At 41.7% G+C, this 24,521-nt stretch overlaps 2 long non-coding RNA genes across 2 annotated transcripts; one reads left to right on the top strand and one right to left on the bottom strand.

Moving 5' to 3' along the window:
• Positions 1–8,860: 8,860 nt before the first annotated feature.
• Positions 8,861–21,714, bottom strand: LOC117504930. Its single transcript, XR_004558988.1, has 3 exons — positions 21,701–21,714; positions 12,274–12,277; positions 8,861–9,032 (listed from the first exon to the last, which is right to left on the bottom strand). It is a non-coding gene; the product is annotated as an uncharacterized LOC117504930 (long non-coding RNA).
• Positions 15,513–17,411, top strand: LOC117504921. The gene is made up of 3 exons (XR_004558980.1): positions 15,513–15,540; positions 16,162–16,397; positions 17,383–17,411. It is a non-coding gene; the product is annotated as an uncharacterized LOC117504921 (long non-coding RNA).
• Positions 21,715–24,521: the final 2,807 nt, after the last annotated feature.

Here is a 24,521-nt window from a genome sequence, read left to right as displayed (position 1 = left end):
TTATCCGGATATTCCACTGTTAAAGGAGATTTTTTTAATGAAAGATGTGCGGACGGGTCCGCGCGTCGGGACGCAGCTGGCACGGCGGCACAGGAAAAACACCTCCGTGTTGATAACCATTTATAAAATCCAGGCGGCTTTTGATGGCTTTCAGTGGAGTGAGTATATGAGAAATTGTTTAACAGCTGGACATGTTCCAACTTGTCCTTAAGGCTTCCAACAGAGGTGTTTTTCCTGTGGCGGAGCGTTGCGGCGGCTGCGAGCCGACGTTGCAATCCGTCTGCACGTCTTTCATTAAAAAAAATCTCCTTTAACAGTGGAATATCCGGATAAAATGCTGAAACCGACTTCTTCTGAAACTTCTCTGTTCTCTCACGACGTCCTGGATCAATAGAGCCTGAAATGTGGAGGTTTTCAGCTTGAAACAGGCTGACGACGGCGCCTGAGAGCGCTGCACGACGTCTCCCACCGTGGGAAGTCCTTAAAGCGACAGTATCACCTCAAAATCTCTCATCAGCCTTTAAAATTTTCACCGAAAACCAGCTTAATTTTTTGAACCGTGTCCACTTCGATGTGTCTCACAGGTTTAGAAAAATTTTGATCAAACAAAGCGCCAGTCTCTCAGCAACTTCTCAGACAAAGGAATTCCGACGAGGGGCTGGATGACTCCTCCCACAAGGAGTGCTCACAGGCGAATGACGTCACCGACAGGCGTGGAAAAACTCACGCATGCGCACGAGGGTTCAAGCATGTCTGATGTAAAAACATATGAATGAAATCCATATAGTTTTTGAAAAAAATAAAAAGGACCTATACTTTACGGACAGACCTTGTATTTCTCCTGTTTTAACCACTCATTGTTAAAGCATGTTGACCTTTTATATTTTTTTTTTACTGGCCTGTCACTGCCATCGCCTCCTGTAGCACCCTTGTCATCAGTCTCTCCACCCATTTTCACATTAAAACTTAACCGATTTTAGTCACTGGTTCCTTTTCTTTCGTTGTCTCTCCGTCTCCACCTCGCCAGCCCCACCACACAGTATGCTACGTCATTTTTCTAGAGCCAATAAGGCTGTGCACAAGTTTATGGATGTAGGCACACAACAATTAAACTGAAATACACATTTTGTCCAACATGTTCAAACCGAATTTTTTTTTTTCCCCCCTCCGGGACAGACCATTAAAATCCAGGACAATCAGGAAAAACCGGGACAGGCGGCAACACTAGCTGCATTCTCAGCGCCGTCATGACGATTTTCAAGTTTAGGGTGTTTGGGTCCTGATAATCACTAAATGATGGTAAAATGTAACCAAATGGAGCAGATTGAACCAGACTGACTCCAAATAATTACTTTTATTTCATTCTTGAGCTTTTGTTTTTGTGAGATGAGCTCAGTTCATGTAGTTGGGGCAGGTGCGCCATCTGGCGTTCAAGAGATGAAACTTCAGTCAATAAGTCAGTCTGCTCCATTTCTCTCCGTTTCGTTATTATCAGTCCCATTTCGCTTAAAAATAATAAAATAAAAGTAATTAATTTAATCATATTTGGAGTCAGTCTGCTCCATTTCGTTACTTTTACCCCCATTTCGTGATTATTAGGCTCCATTTTGCTCCATTTCATTCATTTTGTATTTTAGTTTAGCTGGAGTGTTCACTCCCAATTTTGCTTAAGTTGTTTGAAATGTTCCATGGAATATCCCTGCTAACACCAGACTGATTTTTATGTCTGGTGCTGCTCTCTTTTTATAAGTGACAGTTCCTTTAACACAGGTGTGATCTATCAGTAGTAAGAGTTGAACACAGACATTATAAAGAGGAGACGCTGCATCGACCGCTGCTGTCTTTTGGCACAAACCATCATAACTCTGAATATAAACTTATTTTCATGCTTTTTTTTTCTGCATACGTCTTACATGTAGCCATGATACAGGACAAATGGTTTGTATTTTAATATTCAGATTGTGATTAACAGTAATCGAATATTCTGATATAGCCTTAACTGTAGACAGGTATTTTGCAAACACTGGAATCGTACACACATTATACATATAATACACACACTAATATATGATACAGAGGGCAGATAGTGGCAGTAAAGTCAACTGTTTTTGTAATTTGAAGAGGAAATATATGATTAGGCTATAAATAAATATTTCTATATACAAACTAAATAGTGACTAATGAATACATTATATTTCTATATACAACATAACGATAGATACAAGTTAAAAGCAGGGCTTTGAACCGGTTCAAGGAACGAAAACCGGGAACTTTTCCTGTTTTACATGGAACAGAAACGAAACCAGAAATTATTATTTTTTTATGTTCCGGAACAGAAACACTTATTAAAAATAATGATAACCGGCTAATACAGATTTTATTTCGTTCCTCAAAGTTTCCGCAGCCTACAAAAAAAAAAAAAAAAAAAAGTCATTCTTCTCCTGCGCAAGTTTCTATGACCTGCTGGGGTTCACTTCCTGTGTGACGTCGTTTGCTGACTGAATGGAGAGAGCGGGAAGGTGGACTACTATAATGTCTCCACATCTTAAATAAGAGGTAAATATTGCAGTTTATCCTTTAGGCCTGGGTGATATATAAATAATATTGATTAATTCAATTATTTGTTGCGGACGATTTTTTTTTCTCCTCTTGCAGCGGCGGACCTTTTTGTCCCCAGGACCTTCCGTAGCTCCCCCTCCCCATCCCGTTTCCTTCACAAACATGGCTAACCACTAATGAAGAGCGATTTTCCGTCAGTGGTTTGAGATTTGCTGCGACAGACGTGGAACAAGTGACTGGACGCTGCAAAATTTGTCTAAAGACACTTTTCTCCCCAGACAATGGAACAACGGCGTAGTGCTGTTGTATTTTTGTTTAATCCAGCGTGAGGGATTTTGTTGTTTTGCCCACCGAGTGGTATAGCCACGTGACTTTTGTATTGACAATCCTTCGGTTAACAATAAACAATACATTTGAAATAATAATTGTTTTGAATTATTTCTTGTCTAATTTAATGAAGGTTGTAATAGAATTTGCCTACATTTGGCTTAAGCTGGATGGGACAGAGGCATAATTTTATAGCCATTTGTTAAACAGCTGACGGAACGTAATTAACCGTTCCGGGAACAATTTTTTTTTTGTTCTAACTGGTTCGGGAACGTCCATTTAATGGTGGAACCCAAAACCGGAAAGGTTAAAATTCTGTTTCTGTTCGGAACGAACCAATTGGGAAAAAAAAATCTGGTTCAAAGCCCTGGTTAAAACACAGGTGTGATCTCTCAGAAGTATGACTTGACTTCTTTCAGTAAATCTGTCTATGAATGGTCTTTTTTTTTCTATATGAAATTTGCACTTCTACGTCTACAAATTATTGGTTGAATCTTCAATTCATTTTCATTTATATAGCACCAAATCACAACAGAGTTGCCTCAAAGTGCTTCACACAAGTAAGGTCTAACCTTACCAACCCCCAGAGCAACAGTGGTAAGGAAAAACTACCTCTGAGGAAGAAACCTCAAGCAGACCAGACTCAAAGGGGTGACCCTGTGCTTGGGCCATGATACAGACACAAACTACAGAACAATTCATGGACGAATATACAATAAATGCTATTGGCACACAAGACAGGAGGATCGCCAACACAAATACAACTCCCATCTCTGGATGGAGCTGCACCTTAAACAGAGAAAAAAAAAACAATCAGGCATCAGAAAGACAAAAAATACTGTAAAATTTGCCAGCATTAAACAACAAGAAAAACAGAGAAATACAAAGGTGATCACCGGCCACTAGCTCTAAACTTCACTAAAAGACCCAGAATTTAGGTAAAGTTGAGGCCACAGCACACTCCAATTACTAATAAATGAATTAAAAGAGTAAAACAAAACTGTACCAGTATGCTAGCCATATGAAAGGGAAAATAAGTGCGTCTTAAGTCTGGACTTGAAAATCTACACAGAATCTGACTGTTTTATTGACGCAGGGAGATCATTCCACAGAACAGGGGCACGATAAGAGAAAGCTCTGTGACCCACAGACTTCTTATTCACCTTAGGGACACAAAGTAGTCCTGCACCCTGAGAACGTAAAGCCCGGGCCGATACGTAAGGTTTAATTAGGTCAGCTAGGTAGGGAGGTGCCAGTCCATGAATAATTTTATAGGTTAGTGTTGGGAAAGTGTCAGTACACGGACCCACAACAGGGGGCGCAAATGAACGGACAATGGAGAAAGTCAAATAACAAGGCTTTACTGTTGTGAACGTGCACAACGAATACAACCAATCACGAAATGGACAACAGTCAATTCACAAAAGTGTCGTGTGGGCAGGCTCGAAGATAGGAGACGCCTCTCCAAGGTAAGACCCGAACCACACGGCTTCCTCCGCCACAGGACCCCGGAAATACCGGAGCCGCCAAGTCCCGAACTCCCAGGTGGCCACTGCCTCCGCGTGTCGGACCTGGTACTGCTGGCGAGGAACAAAGAACAGTTAGATGGGGGCGCGTTTGCACCCAAGACTCCGAACAGCAGGGAAGTTACCTCCACCTCTCGTTGGAACAGTAATCCACAAGCTATACACTAATCCAAAAGGATACACTCCGTCAGCTTTGATACGTTACCTCGTAGGTAGAAACGATATCTCGGCAATGAGGTGGAGGTGCCGTCCTGCTGATATACCCCACAGATGATTGCCGTCAGCTGTCTCAGGTGATGGGTGACAGCTGTCACCGTAGCTGCTCACGTGAGGCGGCGGCGCCCTCTGGTGCCTGGAGCCCGCACTCCAGGCAGGGCGCCCTCTGGTGGTGGTGGGCCAGCAGTACCTCCTCTTCAGCGGCCCACACAACAGGTTAGTACCAGAACCTTAAAATCTGATCTCACTGGGACAGGAAGCCAGTGAAGGGACGCCAAAATGGGTGTAATGTGGTTGTACTTTCTGCTTCGTATCAAAAGTCTGGCTGCAGCATTTTGAACCAATTGGAGAGCCCTAATGCTAGACTGCGGTAAACCAGAAAATAGAACATTGCAGTAGTCCATTCTAAACGAGATAAATGCATAGATCAGGGTCTCAGCATCAGCCATAGAGAGGATGGGACAAATCTTCGCTATATTTCGCAGGTGGAAGAAAGCAGTCCTAGTAATATTTCTAATGTGGAGGCCAAAGGACAACAAAGGATCAAAAATTACCCCAAGGTTCCTCACTTTGTCAGTGTGATGTATGACACATGAGCCTAGGCTGAGCGTTAACTGGTCAAATTGATGGCGATGTCTCACTGGACCAAGAACCATCATTTCAGTCTTATCAGAGTTTAAAAGTAGGATGTTTCTAGACATCCAACTTCTCACTGCTGCAAGGCAATCTTCTAAGGATTTTATGTGAGCGAGATTACCAGCAGTTATCAGCATGCATAACTGAGGTTAATCTGCATAGCAGTGAAAGGTAATCCCAAAACGCTGCAATATGTGCCCAAAGGGTGCTATATAAAGGGAGAAAAGCAGAGGGCCTAACAGACCCCTGTGGAACCCCAAATTTCATGTCACTAAGGTTAGAGGTAGTGTTACTGTACAAAACACAGAACGACTAGTCAAGTATGACGTCAGCCATGCAAGGGCACTCCCAGTAATCCCAAAATGATTTTCCAGCCTATTAAGTAGAATATGATGATCCACTGTATCAAATGCAGCACTGAGATCTAACAGCAACACAGATCCGTAGTGGTGTCCGAATCCATTGTAAGTAAAGTAAAGGTCAAACAAGGTTGACGTCCATTGGATTCTATGACAGGTGACATGTTACCCCGTAACATAACTAAGCATGACAGATGGTGCAAACTATAACTTTTAAAATGCTATTAACTCAACCATTACAGAAATTCACTATGTGTCAAACTGTGTCAATGGCCAACAAACCATCCGCTGTTCTTTTGACCCCGGTGTAACTCTTTACTGACCCCTGCAGCTAATTAGAGGTCAGCTCCAGGATGTCTCCATATCTGAAAATAAACAAGTTAATTTAGAATATGTGTGCCAGATTTTATGCTTTTATCACAAACTGAATGATTGTTATGGAAATTTTAACTAAGCTGCACCACGATGGCACACTGGAGCATGTTCTTCAATTTCAATATATTTTCATTTATATAGCACCAAATCACAACAAAGTTGCCTCAAGGTGCTTCACACAAATAAGGTCTAAACTTATCAACCCCCAGAACAAGAACACAGTCATGTTCTTAAAGTACAGTCTTTAAGTATTTTTTTTATGTGCCATTCCCCAAAGCACACTGTCATAGAGCAGATGTGAATGAATTAAACTAGAACATTTTCCTGTTTAAAATGGAAAGAGAATTCTTACTCACGTTAAGCGCATATATCCCACTTCTAATCTTCTTGTGACACTGATCAATATGTTCACACCATCCTCATTTATCATCTATAACGATGCCAAGAAGTCGAGATGATTTAACGCCCCACACAGGCTGTGGTCACCACCAAGATGAAACAAAAAATGCAGAGATCATCTTCTGATCATCAGTCTTTGTGTAGCATTTGCGTTTTGTTATGGTTTGTGTCATCTGGATTTAAACCAGATAAAATCAAGTGCTGAAGTTGTTTATATGAAATTTTCCCACAAAAATGGGTTTGTGTGCCGTCAGACCAGGTTTCGTGCAAAAGCATCACGAGATGACGCCACTCAGTATAGTGGCATTAGATGGCAGTATAATGGCGTGAGGCCGTTGTTCCATTGTCTGGGGAGAACCCTGTGTTAGATAATATCTGTGTTAATTCCTTATTCTATGATTTCATGTTGGATATCAAGTATCTGCTCCGCTTAAATGGTTATGTTTTTGGTCGTCTGCTTGAGTATGTATGTCGACTGGTCTGAACTGGTTTTATCTGATCATAAACAAAGGAATTAGGTACCATCACGTATCAAACAACTTGGTTGAAGACAAGGGGTGGAGCTTCCCCTCAGTCTGTGGGGAACCAGTAAGATTAGGTTTGTGAGGCTAAAACCCACCCACTGTTAACGCCCACATTGTCTTGTATAAAGATATTGTGTCAGCCATGTTCGTGGTCTTTTCATAAAAAGGAGTCCATCTGTGGGCTCTGTTTTTGGGGACCCGGTGTCCCGTCGCGATGAGGTGAACGTCGAGATGAGGTGCATTGTGCTACTGCGCATGCGCACATCGCTCAACCCCGGACTTGAAGACGTCACCCGTCGAGATGAGGTGCCTTGCGCAAATGCGCATAAATGTATGTATATGTATATTTTGCCTGTCGTAATAAGCTAACTCCAGGTTAAAAATACTTATTGTTTTATAGTGAGTAGATTTTACATTACTACGTTCAGATGATGTTGGGTTTGCACTCTGTTTTTAAAGAAATGAGAGGCACAAACACTGAAAAGAAACCAGTCAGAGAGAGACAAATATATATATATATATATTTTTGCTCTGCGCAGAGGAGGAGAACAAGCAAAGCTCTCCTAAAATCTCCTCCTCTGGCCCAGCCTTTTATTTAGTTCATCAACATGAGAAAAAACAAACAAGGACAGTCGGGAGAGGTTACACATGAGTCATGTCTGCAAGAGGGTGATAGCAAAGCAAGGTAACGGCTGAAACCTTCCATTCCTGCAACATGAGCCTTGTGGCTCGTCAAAGCAGGATAAGGCAAAATGAAAAATAGTTTGCTCAATCATGAAGAATGCAGACAAGTCTTTCTTTCTAAAACCTCCTCTTCTCACAAAGAGGAAAAATAATAAGCATAAACTATAAGAAAATAAATAATAATAATATAAGCATAAACTAAAGAAAATAAATGATAATAATATAAGCATAAAGAAAATAAATGATAATAAGAGCATGAACTATATAAAATCCTTGACAGATGAACAATTTATACATTTACTTGCCCATCAAAATAACCAAACTTCGTCAAGTAATTTTTTTCAGTGCACACACATGCAGTTACGCGAGGAACTTCATCTCGATGGTGCACCTCCGGCACACACCTCATCTCGACAGAACACCGGGTCTGGTTTCATCATGACTTTCAATAAATTTAAACTGAGGAATATATTGATTTGTTTTTGTAAGGGGCAGTATATTACATAAAGAACTGGGAGGAATTACAATTGTCACTCATTCTCTTCACTTCTTCTCCCCCTGAAAATTCACTGATTCATCAATTCACGTGGTCAACAACTGTTTTTGTGTCTTTTTAAAGGTTTTCTACAAACATGTCTAAAGCCCAACAGCTGAGGGACAGGCTGAAACAACTGCCAACATCTGCTGATGAAGAAGTATTTTAGTTGTTAGCAGGATTGATCGCAAACTATGAAGAAGAAATTCATCATCTAAAAGAAGAGAACAAAGGACGGAAAGCTCTGGAAGCTGCTTTCAATGCTCGAGTTCACTTGTACAAAGCAGGTTTGTTCACTAAACATTGTATTACTTTTAGCCCATAACAGGCTGTTATGACTGTCAAATATTTTCCTAATTAGGCATTCAACCAGTAATTTTGCGAATACTTGTGCAGTAGGATGAGAACGATTTCATGGGGAGGTGATGGTCTCATTGTTAAGGTGTTGGGCTTGAGGCCAGAAGATCCTCTATTCAAATCCCCACCTGACTGGAAAATCTTTAATCCCCTATTGTTCCCGGTGTGTCGTGAACGCCTTGTATGTCAGCACCCTGACATTGGGGTGAATGTGAGGCATAATTTTAAAGCGCTTTGAGCATCTGATGCAGATGGAAAAGTGCTATATAAATGCAGTCCATTTATCGTTTATGAAAAAATAACAATTGTAAAAATTTCATTATGTAAAAGCTCTGATTTTCTGTTAGAACACACTGAAGGACAAGAGTCTCTTTTATAAAACAGAGCCACGGACTCGTGCGCATAAAAGCTGAAAGTGTGCAAAAAAAAAAAAAAATCAGTTTTACAAAAACATGCAGACACACACCTGAAAACAATGTTCTTTATAAATCACACTCTAGAATTGTGCACACCTGGATCAGCCGCATATTCCATCCTCTAAACAACCAAATTCAGCCATAAATAGTCGATGCAAAACACCTCAAATGTTTCAGGCAGATAAATGTAACCCATGTTAAACATGAGTTGAGTGAATGAGTTAGAAGCAGCATAAATAAATAATTTTAAAGCTCCATAAATGAGTTTGAAAGATAAAATGATCCATTTCATGTAAATTAATTCATCAGTTAATTAGAAAATGTTCATACAACGATTTAGGGTTTAAGATTAAAAGTACGATGACCAAAATTTGTCACCGCCCTTTTAAGGGATTAGCGATGCTGCAACACGGCATCATGACCTGTTACACAGGTCAGGTTTTTTTTTCCTTGCTGATTCGAAGCTCGGTCAGAGCCAGGATTGATCTGCTGCGTGCGGGCGTGCACGTGCCCAGATGGCGAGCCAAGATCCAGACCTTCAACCCATCATCTTCATTGCACCAGAGGAGGAGTCTCTGTGATGGTGACTTCTTGCCGGGGTGGTGAGAGTATCCGGAGTTAATTAATTTTGAACTTAGCCGAACTAAGGACCGGTTGTACTATTAACTTTGAACTGAACCGAATTGAAACTTTTCACTGAATGCATGAACTCATATCTGAACCTGAACTTGAATTGGACGTGTATTACTGTCCTTTTCCATGTTGGATTTATGATTTTGAATGTGATTTGAGAAGACTGTGTTCATTTTGATATGATTGCGAAGTTGTAGGTGTTGCACATAAATTAAAGGGGAAGAGTCAGCCCAGGAAACAAAATAAGGATTCTAAGTGCAACCTAGGAACAAAAGGACTGATTTAGTCCAATTTATTTAGTTTACTAGAAAACGGGCTGAACAAAAGGGTACAAAGAGGGTGGAGACACTCCCATTTCTTATGCTTTCTTTAATGTTGAGAGCTCTTGAACATAGTTTTGTTTTGTGCTTTTTGACTGTTCAGTGTATGGTATTTCTCATGTTTGTTTACAGTAAATTGTTAGCCTTTTGAATTTAAAACAACGGTCTCTGGTGTAATCAATTCTGCTCCCCACTCCTTAGAACCTAGAACTGGTCCAGTAGCACAGAAAACGGTGTGATATCGGTGTTACATAAACATTTACTGACCTTGACAACTGAGATGAAGTGCAAGTAAAACTTTTCTGAAACAGAAATTGAGGTGCTTCTGGAGAAGAGACTACGGTTAAGTGGGTTAACAAACAAACAAAAAAAATTGCAGTGAATGTCCAGATGTTGCAGGTGCTGTTAACGCAGTCAGACTGATTTGTTTCTTACTTTGTCCAGATGACTGCGGTGATCCAGACCTTTCTACCACAAATATATGTACATTTCAACAACTGCGGTGTAAGTTAGCTTTGATAACAGTTAATCTGCTAACTGAAAAGTTAACTTTTTTTAAAGCAAAACCAATACAATGAGTCAGCACTTCTATCTCAGATCAACCTTCTCTCAGCAAGAGAGACCTGGTGACCAGAGAGAAAGAAAGAAAGGGAGAAAAAAAATATATATATTTTCACACCATACAGATTTGCAGGAGTCATGTACAGGCAGATAGTTTTGACTTGTGGTTAAAATTTTAAACAAACTAATTCAAGTTAATGTCACCTCTGTCATTTTACAAAGTGAAAATATCAGCTATATGTTTTTGTTTTCAAGTAATGCACAAATAAGGATTTAGAGTTTACAGACACACATGCCGCAGTGCATTATTGGACAGTTACCATCTACTGGCCATCCAGTAGCTGGCAAAAAAAAGTTTATTATAAATGCAACAGGAAATAATTTAAGAATGACTGCAGTGTGATTGTAAAGTGGGATTTCTGTGACATAAACTTCATGATGATTTTGTTTTGAGTCATTTCAACTTGTAATTACATCAACATATTATTGCCTTTAATGTTGTGATCAGGACAGTCATTTCTAAAATATGAGTTTAACTTGTGGTTGTGAATGTTTTAAAATTGTGTACAATAAGGGGAGAGTTTCAACCTGTGCAAATGTCTTATGACTTTAATTTTCTGGACATTTTTAATGATCTGTTCATTTATTGTTATAACATAAAATGAAACAGCTTTTTAAAAAATAATAAAATAGTTGCTGTTTAAAGAGCCTTTTAATTAGAAGCAGGTGATGTTATGCTGGATTCTCAGGACCAGATGAAGGTCTCTTCTGCAGCTTTGACCTCTGGTGTTGTTGAAGACACGTTTCTCCTACTTCGAAGAGCAGAAATGTTTTCTTCCGACTGGGCTTCATGGTGTTCAGTACATCAGTTAATCACTTTTATTTATATAGCGCCAAATCACAACAAACAGTTGCCCCAAGGCGCCTTATATTGTAAGACAAAAGCCATACAATTATTACAGAAAAACCCCAACGGTCAAAAATGACCCCCTGTGAGCAAGCACTTGGCGACAGTGGGAAGGCAAAACTCCCTTTTTAACAGGAAGAAACCTCCAGCAGAACCAGGCTCAGGGAGGGGCAGTCTTCTGCTGGGACTGGTTGGGGCTGAGGGAGAGAACCAGGAAAAAGACATGCTGTGGAGGGGAGCAGAGATCGATCACTAATGATTAAATGCAGAGTGGTGCATACAGAGCAAAAAGAGAAAGAAACAGTGCATCATGGGAACCCCCCAGCAGTTTACGTCTATAGCAGCATAACTAAGGGATGGTTCAGGGTCATTGTGCTGTGTGATAAAACTGCACCTTTCAGAGTGGCCTTTTATTGTAGGCCGTCTAAGGCACACCTGTGCACTAATCATGATGTCTAATCAGCATCTTGATATGGCACACCTGTGAGGTGGGATGTATTATCTCAGCAAAGGAGAAGTGCTCACTATCACAGATTTAGACTGGTTTGTGAACAATATTTGAGGGAAATGGTGATATTGTGTATGTGGAAAAAGTTTTAGATATTTGAGTTCATCTCATACAAAATGGGAGCAAAACCAAAAGTGTTGCGTTTATATTTTTGAGTGTAAGTAAGAAGAAAAATTTTAAATTCTGTTTTAGAATTAACAGGAAGCCAATGAAGAGAGGCCAATATGGGTGAAATATGCTCTCTCCTTCTAGTCCCTGTCAGTACTCTAGCGGCAGCATTTTGAATTAGCTGTAGGCTTTTCAGGGAACTTTCAGGACAACATGATAAAAATGAATTACAATAGTCCAGCCTAGAGGAAATAAATGCATGAATTAGTTTTAGAACATCAATGGAAGTTTTTGAAGTGCATCTGTATTTAGGTTGTCTGCACGTCTCTTTCACTGTTAGATTCCAGCACTGGGCATTCATGTTAGGTGTTGCTCTGGATTTGAGCTCAGTGTCATTTTTCAGTGTGAGGATCTCACTCAGTAGCACAGCAATCCAGGTTGAAGAGTGATGCCACTTTGGATGTTATACAATCCACATCTATATTTTCCTCAAATGGAAAACAGAGAACACTGACAACAGGCTCAATGGATGCAAAGTCAGTAAAGCGCCATCAAATTCTGACAAGATGCTCTGCACTCAATCATCATAATGTGAACTCTCAAGCTCCGTACTCTGCTGATAATTAAGTTCTGGGTCCATGTGTGGAAAGTTCCATAGATCACACTATTACAAGCTGCTTGAGAGCAGGTGCAACTTGCTTTTAAACGTGTTCATGGAGCCGACCGTGTTGATGATGTGTTTGTCCTTGAGCTTGTCATTCAGAGTGGAAAGAGGCTAAATCCAAGAGCCACTGATTGTCTTCCAGATGTGCATATTCAGCATGGTTTGGACATTTCAGACATTCTTTAATTTCAGGCAGCAATTCAGAAAAACATTCCAGAAATTCATCTGTGTGCAACAGAAGATCTGTGTCTGCATGCGGACTGGCTATTTACATCAAATATGTGCAAATATCTAAAAACTAAATCCTGATTTACACCACAGTGGTGTAAATAGAGAACTAACAAATCTTTATTTGCACCATCATGGTGCAAATAAGGGGATATTAAAGTCTAATTTACACTACAGTAGTAGATGTTTCTAATACAAATTAAATGTTGTTGATGAGGGTGGTGCAAATAGGAGTGTAGTAATTTATACCTAATTATAAAAAATTAGGTATAAATTATAAATATAAACCTAATTTATACCACAGTGATGCAAATAGCCTCCCACCCGGAAGCGAACATTTGCAAACATCAAACAAATGTTCATAGAATGTTTGTTTACTGTTCAGCAAGTTTGTGAACATTCATGTAATGTTTGTGATGTTTGTCTAATGTTTGCATGGAAGCAAACATTAGACAAACATGTAAGGAAACATTTGCAAAAATCAATCAAATGTTCATAGAATGTATGCTTAATGTTCAACATTCACATAATGTTCATGTTGTATGTGTAAAGCTTGCCTCTAAATAAAAGTGTGTATGTGTGTGTGTGTATATATATATATATATATATATATATAATGTAAAATTTCACATTATAGGAAAACAAATATCATTTACGGCATACAGAAAGTTAATGTTGGACTCCATTTAAATTATGTGTGCAAACATAGGTAGAATGAACAATAGGAAATAATTTAAGCACTCTACCATGGTAACCAATAATTTGTCGATTTATGATTTATTCAGGCCTACTGAATATACTGTATAATTTCAAGATTACTGTAATAAACTGACAGAGCTAACTCCAAAACATGTCTTGGTGCAACTTGCATAAACATGCACTCTGTTAATTGGAATATTAATTTTTGCAAAATAATTTACATCACTACAGACTGTGATTGTCAGCTACCAAAATATGTTTTTTATGGAAACAGATTGCAATGGCGTTTTATTATCCAGACGTCCCACAGACCTGAGTTACATACATTTTGCCAAATTTAAAAAAAGTCTATCTTTAGCATTTTTGTAAATAAGGAAAAATACATTAAAGTTATTAAAAATTGATTTACAAAATAATGTTTTCAACATGCATGAGCAGGAAGCATTGACATTTAAATAAAACAGCTCACAGACAAATAATATTTTTTTCTGGTCACTTCACAACTTGCAGTTCAAACATGTTTTTGAACAAACATGCTGAACATGAGATGAATATAGCAGTCACACACGTTACAGTGGCAGAAATCAACTCGATTTCACATTTCCAGAATGAACATTTGTCCAGGGTTTAGTGTTTCACTCAGGCCTCATTTGAGGATGACTTCATGTCACAGTCGAACAGTGTTTGGTTTAAACTGTTACCACATAATTGTTACAACATATTTCTTGCTTTCTGATTCCTTTAATTTCACCTGCTTAATTCATGTTTGCAGTGAGGCATGATATTATAATTATCCAGGGTAAAACATGTACATTGTACACAATATAATTATAAGACCTGGATACAATCATTTCTGTATGTAAAATGAAACATACTCATTCTGGTAAAAATAAATAAATAAAAAAGCATCAGTGATCATTGTGTATAATTTCCTGTAATCACATTATACATTCAAGTATTGCCAATTAAGTTAACAAATTTCTAGCATAAGTGTTTGGTTCCTTCGTGGTTAAAGGTAAAGCCAGAGCAGGTTTATCAGCTCAGAGAAATGCTGTCTCACAAAACTACTGTAATAATTGGGTCAGAACGTCTGAAACACTATAGTGCTTTATTTTATTTTTGACCAACATTATCAGAGGATACAATTCAAATGAATTCATTTTATTTAAAGTAGTTTGTATACATAGATCTATTTACTATTAAATTATTTTGTTAACAATATGCTTGCTGCTTCAGTTACTTGCAGTGCTGCTCACGCACCAGTTGGTGGCAGTAGTGCACCAAGTTAGGTTAAAACCCGCTGTTTAAAAGAGCAGAAGAAGAAGACTTAGCTGAGTTATGGCACTCAACTCCGTTCTGTTTTAGCAAATAAAAGTTTGTGTTCCACAAGTTAATTTGCCTGTTCAGTCTCTATACTGTGATTAAGAGACCACTGAGAGCAGAAGAGGAGACTAACGCTGGACGCTCGTTGACTGGGATTCTTCACAAAGAACAACCACATAGCTACCATGAGGTAGCAGCTAGCTTCAAATGGCGCGGCCTTTGTACCGTGATATCGATGCTGTGACTATCAAAAGAAGGTAACGGAAGCTGATGTGAGCACAAATTCGTTTTAGCCAGAAATAACAAAACTTGCTTGAAGCTTGATTATGCCAGCCATAGATTAATGGGAACCAAACCAACACATTTTTGACTAGCATGGAGCTAACGTTAGCCACAGAGAAGCACAGGCCTAATTAATATTTTGACTAGAACATGACTAAAATATATACTCTCTTTTATTAGGTGTTGATGCAATTGAAGTTTAAGTAATGTCAGTGCCCAGAAAGAGACTTTATGAAGATAAGCTTGTGATAATATTTTCGAATTATTGCTTGTTTCCCCCCCAACAGCAACCACGCTGGCTGCCATAAGAGTTGTTGAATCAGTGAATCCTCCATCTGATCAGTGGGTTGAGTGTTTGCCTGCAGTTGATTCACATCAGCCCGATTATCCCAAGGTTTGTACTATAATGGTTAAATAAGATTGTATAGTGTCTTGTACCAGTAAATTCTAAAATTCATGTTCAGCAAGCAAAATATTCAAACATTTCTGGCAAGAAATACTCTGTTCTATTTGGGATATAATTTGAAAATGGAGTAAAATAAAGTTTCAGAATTTCTTGTATAAAAAAATTCTGTGTCCCTTGCATAATGTTTCATTTGCATAGTGTGTGCATACTGTCTATGGTACCATACACTTGAAACAGAAGGACTTCTGTGCTGTACTACTGAGGTTTACCACCTTCTCTGGGGTGGAAAAACTGACCTGTGCCAACAAAAAAATTAATTTTTTGAGATTCTTTTGGAATAGACCTGAGTAAGCACCAGAATGCATTTGAGATTTCGCATTTTTCTGGGGGACAACCACCAGACCCTGCCAGGGCCTTTTCAAGATCTTTCAAGTTTTTTTTTCCATAGCTCACTTTCATCACTCAGTTCATTCACAGATTTGTCCGTGCTCATGATGAAAGGTCAACAGCATTGGCTTAATCATTTGTGAAGCATAGGATTTAATAATAAAGTGGGAACTTCTGTATTAAGATTGTAACATGTGGATCTATATACATTTTGTGTTCCAGGAGAAGCACAATGACATCATTCACAGTATCGAACAGCTGAATGACAAAGTTGATGCACTACATCCTTGGACCATCCCTGAAAGTGTCGGTTCCCAGACATACCAGGACAGAGAACAATGTGGACACTGCTGACACGATTATCCTAAGGTTGGCCATCTAAACCAGAAGTGTGTGCTTGAGCCAATTACAAGCAGTGCCTGGAAGTAATGGGGCTTCCAGTAAAGTCACTCAAAGAAGTGAGTTAATGTGTTTTCTGTTTGTTAGATCTTCACTTCAATAAAGTTTTGCCTTTTTTTTTTTTAACACAGTGTATTATAAACATGCTGTATTTATGGAAACTAGTAACTAAAGGGCCTTTCACATTGCATGCTTTATACGCGTCAGGCAACAACTCCCAATGTGTCATCAGTCATGTTGTGTCAACGCCTCCCTACACCCTGACGCGACGCATGCAGCAGGGGGGTGGAGATTTTCACTCTGATTTTTTTTTTTTCCAGAGGAAAGCTGAATGATCGCCATGTTGTATATGTGTCGATGAACCAAGAAAAAGCTTTAATATAGCAATTTGATTTCACAATCAAATTAATTTTTGGGTTAAAAACATTTGCAAGGATTTTTATTCAGAAAACTGCTCTGTATAAATGAGCAGTCGTGTGACACGTTTCTGTTTTGTAGAGATCAGTGGTTTCTGCCACGAGTCTTCCATGTTTGGACCCAACACGTTTCTATTGGACAGTGCGAAGCTTTGTCACAGTTCAAAGCGCCAAAAGCTGGATTGGGTTGAACTTTGAACGTCATTCTGTTGACAAGCAGGATTGCGCACACTCCTGGTAGAAGCATCTGTTTAGCTCAGCTTTTGACGCGACACTTCTAATGCCTGTAAAAAGTTACGTGTTTCATTGAAAATAATGCTTTTTAGACCAATTTGTGATGCCTCTGACACTTCCAAGCATGCGGTGTGAAAGGCCCTTTACACAAATAGCGTTGGGTACAGAGGATTAATCATTTTTGTCTGATCTGCTTTCACCTGTGTGGTATACCTCGCTGATAACTAACCTGAGAAAAATTCTGCAAGCAAATAAACAGCTTGTTAAAAATATAGGGCCTGTCCAATAAGGAGTTGAGTATCAGTTATGACCATGCCACTCAAATTATACAGTATCTGAACAGGAAAGTATATATAATTGCTTATGACTAACAATGGAAATGTTCAACTTGCAGCTCAAGACTGCTAATGACAGACTTGATGGTGAGGACAAGTGAACCAGGCACCAGAGGAATGCCCTAATCAATGCCTTGGCTGCATACACCACTGGAATGGAACAAGGGAAGAATACGGTAACGAGCATTGTCAGGGGCTGCTTGTACGCTACGGCTCCCGTTTATCTTTGGCAGTGCTTCAGCAGTCAGGGCAAGTCAGGAACCGTCAAAGGCAGCCTTGCCAGGGACATGCCACAAATTTAGTTGTTATGGAGGCTGCAATAAATATCACAATCATCATTTCTACAATTGTGCCATAATCTGAAGATGTCCTATCCAAGCAGAAGAAGTATAAACGGGACCATCCTGAACTTCTGCCTGACACAGATTACAGGTTTGAGAAACTAACAATCTTGCAAATCTGTCTTTTTTTTGGGGGGCGGGGGTTGACACCCAGTCACAGTACAGAGGCACTGTGATGTCTGGTCTCTCTCTGGCTGCTAATGCAACATGGCAGAATCCGCTACAAAACAGATTAATTTCCGTGTAAATCTAATGTGTCTATCATATATTATGTAAAAGCTACTGAAAAACACTTCAAAAACGGAAAACGCTGTTTTCACAACCTGATAACACAAGACATCTCGCAGACATCAGTGTGCACACACATCCTGCAGTCGATGGTAACTTCCACATTTTTCAGAAGCTCATGCATGTGCACACGCATGATCTCCTTTGGATGTCATTAAAATGTCATTGAGTTTATCCTACAGCACCAATATAAACGTACAGAGGCAAATATATTAGTGATACACAGATAACACAATAAAGGGCATATATATATATATATATATATATATATATATATATATATATATACACACACACACACTTTGCACTGGGATACCAAAAGTAATTATTAAGACGACGATCCTCATACGGCTGAGGGTATTTTAGCATTGTGTTTATATTTCATAATATCAAAGCTTATGAGCAGATTAGCAGCAGCATTTAATTTGCCTTGTACATGGAATATTTTTGATAAAATTTTATTTTACTTCTGGAGAAACTTTTTCTCTGGTGATCAAACAATTTAAATTAATAATTTTTTATTTTTGTATTTTTTTTATCATGAATTTCCTCAGGAAATTGTATTGTAATGTGTTTGTGTTAAAACTGTTCAATTTTGCTTTAAAAATTGTATTCAGTTATATTGTCGTATCTGTCATACTTCTATGTGATAAAAACTTAGTGTTTTGTCATGTGAATTTCCTCAGGAAATTTATTGATTGTAATGTGTTTGTGTTAAACTGTTCAGTTTCGCTCTTAAAAATGTGTGTTCAGCAAGTTGCATTGTCGTATCTGACTGTCATACTGAGTCTTCAAATCAGTGATTAAAAACTTTATATTTTTTCATAGGAATTTTTTGAGAGTAATGTTTGTTTTAAAACTGTCCACAGATTTGCTCTTAAATATCATAAAGTATTATTAACTGTATGTAGATGTAAGCTGAATTTATTTTTGTTCCTAAAATGTGTAGTTGGTTGTAGATCAATAGATGAATGTTTTTTAGGTTTCATTATTATTTCTCGAAGATTTATTCTTTTGTCTGAACATCTTTTGGAGTAGTGTCGGTGGTATGCCATGTAAGACATCTTTTGTAAAGTTGAAAATTTTTCATTTTATGTGCTTTTTATTTTTGAGCATGATGTTTAATTCTGTAAAGATGAATTCCATCATAAGTGATTTCAAAAGTTTCTGCATTATTGATTTTATATGTGAATTCCATAAATACATTGCAAGTTACTATTTGAATAAAATCTGTTGAATTTTAAAACATTCATAAAGTTTGTGTTACGTCATTTTTAGTTCTCAATAGGAAAAATCACAAAAACATTGTAGACATATTGAGCAGGAACATTGCACGAACATCATATGAACAAAGAATGAGGACAGGTAATGTTAGCATTCAAACATTCTACAAATGTTCATTTAATGTTCTGGTTCAACTGTTCACATGATGTTTGTGAACATTTGTGAACGTTTGTATAATGTTCATTGAATGTTTGTATGCAAACATTACCTGTCCTCATTCTTTGTTCATATGATGTTCATCCAATGTTCATGCCACGTTTGCAAACGTTCTCATGCAAACGTTCAATGAACATTCAAAGAATATTCAGTTTCCGGGTGGGCTTTTCTGTCTGCACGTCTCCTCCACCTGTGCACGGAATAAACACTTCTGCAGACTCTTGGCCCAAACAGAACACGGAATCTCGTTCATATCCATCACATCTTCCATATTTTTTACAGACCGTTTCGCTGCTCACTGACTTTTCAATTCCTGGAATTTTCAGGCATGCAGAGTTGATTTAGCTGGGAAGTTTGTGGCTTGTTTTGAAATGCTGCTTCCCTTTATTTGGTAAACCCACATTTGCATTGTCGATAAGACGGAATACGCATTCAAATAAACAAAAAAATAATCCTTTGAACGTGATGCTGAAAAACTAATTCATGCATTTATTTCCTCTAGGCTGGACTATTGTAATTCATTATTATCAGGTTGTCCTAAAAGTTCCCTGAAAAGCCTTCAGTTAATTCAAAATGCTGCAGCTAGAGTACTGACAGGGACTAGAAGGAGAGAGCATATCTCACCCATATTGGCCTCTCTTCATTGGCTTCCTGTTAATTCTAGAATAGAATTTAAAATTCTTCCGTTGGGGTTTTTCCGTAATTATTGTATGGCCTTACCTTACAATATAAGGCGCCTTGGGGCAAGTGTTTGTTGTGATTTGGCGCTATATAAATAAAATTGATTTGATGTATACGCGTCAGACGCTAGCCGGGTGGCTTACGTTATAAATTTGCTACGAGGAGAGGCACGCGCCTGGGCTACGGCGCTCTGGGAGCAGAATTCACGGCTCCTAACGACATATGCTGGGTTTGTGAGGGAGTTTAGACAGGTGTTCGACCACCCTCATAGAGGCGAGACCTCTTCAAGCATGCTGGTGTCGATAAGACAGTGTCGGAGCGCAGCGAAGTATGCAGTCGACTTCCGCATCGTGGCAGCGCGAGCCGGATGGAATGCTGTTGTGCTCCGCGCCGCCTTTGTAAACGGACTGTCTCTGGTCCTTGAGCACCTGGTGGCGAAGGACGAGCTGTGGGGTTTAGACGGGCTTATCGACCTAGTTATACGGTTAGACAACCGATTAACAGAACACTGACGGGAGCGAGACGAAGGGCGTGGTGGTCAGGCACAAGCCGTCCCTCTTCCTCCTGGGTCCGAAAGGGGTATCCCTGGATGATAAAACACAATCCCCGGATTGATCGGCCGTCTGGGGTTGTGGCTCAGTGGAGCGAAATCTGCCACCGGGAATGTCTCGGATCCTCGGTTCCGCCTGGTATGACAGCTAGTGAGGAGGTTAAAGTCCCTCCCAATCTGACGGCGGTGCCAAGTGAGTACCATGATCTTGCTGACGTTTTCAGCAAAGATCTGGCGCTCACCCTTCCCCCGCACCGTCCGTACGATTGTGCCATTGATTTGATCCCGGCGTTGAGTACCCGTCCAGCAGGCTGTATAACCTCTCACGTCCTGAGCGAGAATCAATGGAGACCTACATCCGGGACTCATTAGCTGCCGGGCTGATCCGGAACTCTACCTCCCCGATGGGTGCAGGTTTCTTTTTTGTGGGCAAGAAAGATGGCGGACTCCGTCCATGCATTGATTATAGGGGGCTGAATGAGATCACGGTTCGCAACCGATACCCTCTGCCCCTGTTAGATTCAGTGTTCACGCCACTGCATGGAGCCCAAATTTTCACAAAGCTGGATCTTAGAAATGCGTACCACCTGGTTCGGATCTGGAAGGGAGACGAATGGAAGACGGCATTTAATACCCCGTTAGGTCAATTTGAGTACCTGGTCATGCCGTTCGGCCTCACTAACACCCCTGCGACATTCCAACCTTTGGTAAACGGCGTCTTGCGGGAGTTCCTGCATCGGTTGTCTTCGTATATCTAGACGATATACTCATCTTTTCCCCGGATCCTGAGACTCATGTTACGCATGTACGTCAGGTCCTGCAGCGGTTGTTGGAGAACCGGCTGTTTGTGAAGGGCGAGAAGTGCGAGTTCCACCGTACTTCTTTGTCCTTCCTGGGGTTCATAATCTCCTCCAACTCCGTCGCCCCTGATCCGGCCAAGGTTGCGGCGGTGAGAGATTGGCCCCAACCAACAAACCGTGGGAAACTGCAACAGTTCCTCGGTTTTGCAAACGTCTACCGGAGGTTCATCAAGGGCTACAGTCAGGTGGTTAGTCCCCTGACAGCCCTGACCTCCACAAAAGTCCCCTTCACCTGGTCAGATCAGTGCGAAGCCGCGTTTAGGGAGTTGAAACGCCGGTTCGACTGCGCCAGTTCTGGTGCAGCCCGATTCAAGTCACCAGTTTATAGTCGAAGTGGACGCCTCTGACTCAGGGACAGGAGCCGTGTTGTCCCAGAGCAGGGAGTCCGACAAGGTTCTCCACCCTTGTGCCTATTTTTCCCGCAGGTTGACCCCGGCTGAAAGGAACTATGACCTCGGCAATTGGGAACTTCTTGCGGTGAAGGAGGCTCTGGAGGAGTGGAGACACCTGTTGGAAGGAGCTTCGGAGCCATTCAAGGTTTTCACAGACCATCGGAACCTGGAGTACATCCAGACCGCCAAGCGTCTAAACCCCAGGCAAGCCCGCTGGTCACTGTTCTTCGGGCGTTTTGACTTTCGGATCACATACCGCCCCGGGACGAAGAACCAACAGTCTGACGCCCTGTCCCGGGTGCACGAAGAGGAAGTCAGGACCGAGCAGTCAGACCCGACCGAAACCATCATCCCCGAGTCCACTGTCGTGGCCACCCTCACCTGGGACATAGAGAAGACCGTCCGGGAGGCCCTGACACGGAACCCGGACCCGGGGACCGGCTCCAAGAACAGACTGTACGTCCCACCAGAGGCCAGAGCTGCAGTCCTGGACTTCTGTCACGGTTCCAAGCTCTCCTGCCACCCAGGGGTGCGAAGAACCGTGGCAGTTGTCCGGCAGCGCTTCTGGTGGGCGTCTCTGGAAGCCAACGTCCGGGAGTACGTCCAGGCCTGCACCACCTGGGCCAGGGGCAAAGAGGACCACCAAAGAACCCAGGATCTCCTCCAGCCTTTGCCCGTGCCTAATCGCCCCTGGTCTCACATCGGCCTGGACTTCGTCACGGGCCTCCTGCCGTCCCAGGGCAAGACAACCATCCTCACGACAGTGGACCGGTTCTCCAAGGTGGCCCACTTCGTGGCCCTCCTGAAGCTCCCGACGGCCCAGGAGACTGCAGACCTCCTGGTCCACCATGCCGTGCGTCTGCATGGGATTCCATCGGACCTTGTCTCAGATCGTGGTCCCCAGTTCTCCCAGGTCTGGAGGAGTTTCTGCAGGGAACTGGGGGCCACAGTAAGCCTCTCGTCCAGGTACCACCCCCGGACGAACGGGCAGGCAGAGCGGATGAATCAGGAGTTGGAGCAGGCCCTCCGCTGCATGACCTCCGCGCACCCAACGGCCTGGAGTGACCATCTGGCCTGGATCGAGTACGCTCATAATAGCCAAGTGTCATCTGCCACCGGCCTATCCCCATTCGAGACATGTTTGGGGTACCAGCCCCCATTATCTCCGTTGGTGGAGGGAGAGGTCAGGGTGCCCTCGGTCCAGGCTCATCTGAGAAGGTGCCGTCGGGTGTGGCGTACTGCCCGCTCTGCACTGCTCAAAGCCCGGACGAGGGCCAAAGCCCATGCAGACCACCGGCGTGCCCCGGCTCCTACGTATCAGCCCGGGCAGGCGGTTTGGCTATCCACGAAAGACATTCCCCTACAAGTGGAATCCCAGAAACTAAAGGACAGATTTATCGGACCCTTCACCATCCTAAAAGTCCTCAGCCCAGCGGATACATCCGGTTTTTCATGTGTCAAGACTCAAACCCTGCCACTCCTCTCCCCTCTGTGCCTCCTGGACGTCCGTCGGAAGGGCCAGGGATTCCAGTATTTGGTGGACTGGGAGGGGTATGGACCCGAAGAACGCTCCTGGGTGAAGAGGAGCTTCATCCTGGACCCGGCCCTCCTGGCCGACTTCTACCGGCGGCACCTGGACAAGCCTGGTCGGGCGCCAGGAGGCGCCCGTTGAGGGGGGGTCCTGTTGTGTGGGCCGCTGAAGAGGAGGTACTCCTGGCCCACCACCACCAGATGGCACCCTGCTTGAAGTGTGGGCTTCAAGCACGAGAGGGCGTCATAGCAACTGGGAGTGACAGCTGTCACCCGTCATCAGCAGCAGCTGTCACTCATCCACATCACATCACCACCACCATAAAGGCCGGACTGCAACTCGACCTCCCCGCCGAGAAATCAGCTACCTTGGAGGTAATTTTCTCTGCTGAACTAAACACTGACTTATAGTCTGAACTTCTTTGCAGCGGTTTTCCTGTGGTTTGCCTTATCTGTGGGATTGGCGTTTGGTGTGATCACCGACGGCTTCGCTTCACACTCCAACCAGATAAGTGGTTAGACAGGAGCTGCACGAGTGTGTGATTGGAGGTGGAGGTGCTCCCTCCCATAAGAACACAGACGGTGGAAATACTGAGTGTGCGAACTCACACTCATCACAACTGTTTGTTCTCTGCCAGCAGTACCTGGTCTGACAGCTGGAGACGGTGGCCACCTGGGGCTCCAGGACTTGGCGGCTCCGGTGTTCTTCAGATCCGTTGGCGGTGAGGGCCGTGTGGGATCCGGCTCGGTTCAGGACGGACGTCTCCTATCCTCAAGCCTGCCCACACGTCACTCCACATTTAATTGTCTGTGGTACCAAAACTGTATTTGTCTGTATTCCGTTGTGCACTTCACAACATTAAATTGTTACTGTTTGGCTTATCCATTGTCCGTTCATTTAACGCCCCCTGTTGTGGGTCCGTGTTCCTACACCTTCACAACAGTACTTCTATTGTGTCGTTTGCCAGCTTTCTGTACAGTAGTCTGGGATTTTTTGCAAATAGTTTATCTGTTTTTCTTGTATTTTCTTGTCTTTGTTCCTAATTTGTGCTGCGAAAGCTTTTACTAAGGCTTGATGTTCAGCCAGCCTTCCACATAGCTGTTTGTCTTCAACAT

Source organism: Thalassophryne amazonica, chromosome 23 (assembly GCF_902500255.1).
Source record: "Thalassophryne amazonica chromosome 23, fThaAma1.1, whole genome shotgun sequence".
In the NCBI taxonomy this organism is placed as follows: Eukaryota; Metazoa; Chordata; class Actinopteri; order Batrachoidiformes; family Batrachoididae; genus Thalassophryne; species Thalassophryne amazonica.
The sequence above is the reverse complement of the archived record's forward strand: the minus strand, read 5'-3'. Positions and strand labels throughout refer to the sequence as shown.